Here is a 3,618-nt window from a genome sequence, read left to right as displayed (position 1 = left end):
CCTGCTTCATTTCGATCACGACTTCACGCCCCTCACTGTTCTCGTCTCATTTCCAAACACTTGGCTCATATCCTCAAAAGCAGCTCTGTGGGTATCTGCTTGTTCCACTCTGACAGGCAGTGGGTTGCAGATTCCCGATCAGTCCCAATGTGATTGAAATATTTCAACCCCTCCACTGATTTGCATCTTTCAAAAAGCCGTGGAGCAATCTCCCTTTCTTTTTGATGACAGTTCTCAACTGTATTCGGCAGGGTTCACACCTGCGTGGGGAAACCGCAGTGGATTTCATGTCCATCGCATTCACCACTCGGCCCACCAATACAGAACCACACTGACAGCTGCATTTCCCAGGTCTCTCTGCCTGTGGAGCTGAGAAAGAGTAAATCATTGCAGAGTTAGTTTGAATCCAATCACTTCACAGGTTTCGAAAGGGTTAAATATCTGCAAATGGCGAGTCTGGGTGTTTTCATCCCGAAAGATGAAATGGACGTTCAGTTAAAAACAAAACCAGAAATCGCAAGAGCAACTCAGCAGGTCAGGCAGCATCTGAAGAAAGAGAATCAGAGACAACATTTCAGGACTTTTTTTTCCCTCATCCAGGTACAGCCAAACCTGCTGAGTTGCTCCAGCAGTTTCGCCTTCTGTCTCGGACTCTCAGCATCTGCACTCCTTTACGTTAGAAATTCAATCAATTCAGAAACCCCTTTGTGCTTCCTCAGTGGAAAAGATTTCCGTTTGGGAAATGTTTTCCTGACACCATTAAAAACGAGCATCTTTGCGGTCAAGAAAGCGGTAGTAGCGAGAACAACAAACGCACCGTCTCGGGGTGGTCTCGAACCACCAACCTTCCGGTTAACAGCCGAACGCGCTGACCAATTGCGCCACCGAGACAGGCCCGTGCATTGTTCGCATAGTCTCGTTGAGGAAGCATCTATTCAATTCATAATTCAACCTGCCCCGCCCAGAATTACCATTGTCTTCTGTCAGTTCAAAACAGCGAATACTGCAGAAAGCCAACGGGTCGAGCAGCATCTATGGAAAGGTAAACAGAGCCGACGTTTTGAGTGTGCTACGGTTTTTGTTCAGAACTCAGTGTTTTGCCTCTTCCCGAAGTTGGTCCAGGTCTGTGTCTCAATTGGCAAACACATGGCCCGTGCAGTGCCGCAATGTGAAGTTATCGCCTTGGCTGTTTAATAAAAAAGCAGTGCAGTGTTTAAATGGTGATATATTGGAATGTGGAGAAAGTGAGGACGAGAGGTGAAAGTCGAAAAATGTGGCACTGGAAAAGCAGAACAGGTCAGGTAGCATCTGAGGAGCAGGACAGTGAACGTTTCGGACACAAGCCCTTCATCAGGAATGATGTATGGATGTACAAAGGGGTCTCAGAGTCCCTCCACACCAGTCAATGCCAGTTGTCGGGCAGATGCAGCAGGCAATGAGCGAGGCAAGTGGTATATTACGAAGAAGAATTCAGTTCAGAAGTGGAGTCATTGAACATATTCAAGGCTAAATTCATCTGAGTTTTGAACAACAAAGAAGTGGATGGTTATGGGGTGGAGGTAAGGAAATGGTTTTAAGACCAGTACAGGTCGGTCACAGAGTATGACAGCACTGAACAGACCCTTCATCCAACTAGTCCATGCTGAGTATGTTCTCAAACTAAACTCGTCCCACCTACCTGTGTTTGGCCCATAAACCTTCGAACCTTTCATATTCATGTACTTATCCAAATGTCTTTTAAACGTTGTAACTGTACGTGTATAAAATCATGAGCGGTATGGATAGGATAAATAGACAAAATCTTTTTCCCTGGGGTGGGGGAGTCCAGAACGAGAGGGCATGGGTTTAGCATTAGAGGGGAAAGATACAAAAGAGTCCTAAGGGGCAACGTTTTCACGCAGAGGATTGTACGTTTATTGAATGAACTGCCAGAGGAAGTGGTGAAGTCTAGTACGATTGCAACATTTAAAAGGCATTTGGTTAGGTATATGAATAGGAATGGTTTGGAGGGATATGGGGCCGTGTGCTGTCAAGTGGGACGAGATTGGGTTGGGATAGTTGGTCAGCATGGACAAGTTGGACGAAACAGTCTGTTTCTGTGCTGTACATCCTTGTGACTCTATGACTTCCTCTGGACATTCATTCTGCACTCAGACCACTCTCTTAAAAACGATCCTTGTTCTGTCTTTATAAAATCTTTCTCTACTCACCTCAAAATATTTGCTCCCTGATCCTGAAACCCCCAGCTGAGGGAAAGGACACCTGCTGTTCACCTCATCCGTATCCCTCATGATTTTATAATCCTCTATATGCAGTGCGTAGTGGCTCATTGAAATAATGTCCTGATGCAGCTTCGTTTGTGGGTGTTGGGATGATTGCTTCTGTAGTTAAGCACTTGGTTTGCGTGTGTTGTTTTTCTGTAGACGCTAGTGTGAAGTTCCCTATTGACTGTTCGCTCTACTATGACATCTAAGAATGACACTTTGTTGTTGTTCTCCTTCTCTTCAAACGAGGAGCCCCCCTGAGGCCATAGTCTCACTACTTGGAACACCAATATACAGACTCATCAAAGGCCTCCACTGAAGACTAAAACATCAAGTCGAAGATTCACGCCACTCAAATTATTCCATCCAAGAATTCCTGAACACCAAAGACACGAAGTTAAAAGAGGATGGAATAATGATGTCCTTTGACATAACAGCCCTGTTCACATCCATTAACATCAACGTGGCCAAAGAAAACTGGACAAACTACTCGAAGAACCAAAGACACAAATACAGCACCAACTTCATCAGCAAAGATAGCACTATCCACCTCGTGGAACTGTGCCTTAACCACCCACTTCATATTCTGTAACAAGCCTCAAACAAATCAACGAAACACCCATGAAACCACCAGTATCAGGATTCCTAGCAGAAGCAATAATGCAGAGTCTCAAACCAACAGTCCTTCCAACAATCCAAACCAAACTTTGAGTCCGCCACAGTGATGACACTTTTGTCATCAAAAAATGAAGTAAATTAGAGGAAACCTACAACACCATCAACAATATCCTTACTGGCCTAAAATTCACAAAAGAGGAGAACAACAACAAAGTGCCATTTCTAGATGTCACAGTAGAGCGAACAGTCAATGGTAAATTCAAAACAGCGTCTACAGGAAAACAACACACACGAACCAAGTACTTAGCTACAGAAGCAATGATCCCGACACATACAAACAAGCCTGAATCAGGACACTATTTCAACGAGGCAATACACACTGCAGTAGCAAAAACGACGAAGACCAATAAGGAACTGTACAGCGCATTTAAGGAGAATGGGTAGGCAAAAGATCCACTGAGAAATACTTCCCTGACCGGGAATCGAACCCGGACCGCAGCGGTGAAAGCGCCGAATCCTAACCACTAGACCACCAGGAAGAAAGCAGTACGCTATCACAGCTCTAATGTAAATTGCTTCCCTGCCCGGAAATCGAACCTGGGCCACGATCGGGAGAAGGCTTCCAACAATGTCATTGGTTGTATCCATTGCTCCCGATGCGGTCTCCTCTACATTGGGGAGACTGGAGACTCCTCGCAGAGTCAAGTCACAGCGCTTGAGGGAACATCTCGCCTCA

The 3,618-nt window shown here is 45.3% G+C and overlaps 2 non-coding genes across 2 annotated transcripts; both read right to left on the bottom strand.

The window, feature by feature from the left end:
• Nucleotides 1-817: 817 nt before the first annotated feature.
• trnan-guu lies at nucleotides 818-891 on the bottom strand. Its single transcript has one exon. It is a non-coding gene; the product is annotated as a tRNA-Asn (tRNA).
• A 2,458-nt stretch (nucleotides 892-3,349) lies between these two features.
• Nucleotides 3,350-3,421, bottom strand: trnae-uuc. The gene has a single exon. It is a non-coding gene; the product is annotated as a tRNA-Glu (tRNA).
• Between the last annotated feature and the right edge of the window lie 197 nt (nucleotides 3,422-3,618).

The sequence above is a fragment of the Chiloscyllium plagiosum genome, chromosome 44 (assembly GCF_004010195.1).
Source record: "Chiloscyllium plagiosum isolate BGI_BamShark_2017 chromosome 44, ASM401019v2, whole genome shotgun sequence".
Classification (NCBI taxonomy): domain Eukaryota; kingdom Metazoa; phylum Chordata; class Chondrichthyes; order Orectolobiformes; family Hemiscylliidae; genus Chiloscyllium; species Chiloscyllium plagiosum.
Note: the sequence above shows the minus strand (reverse complement) of the source record. Positions and strands in the feature narration are given on the sequence as shown.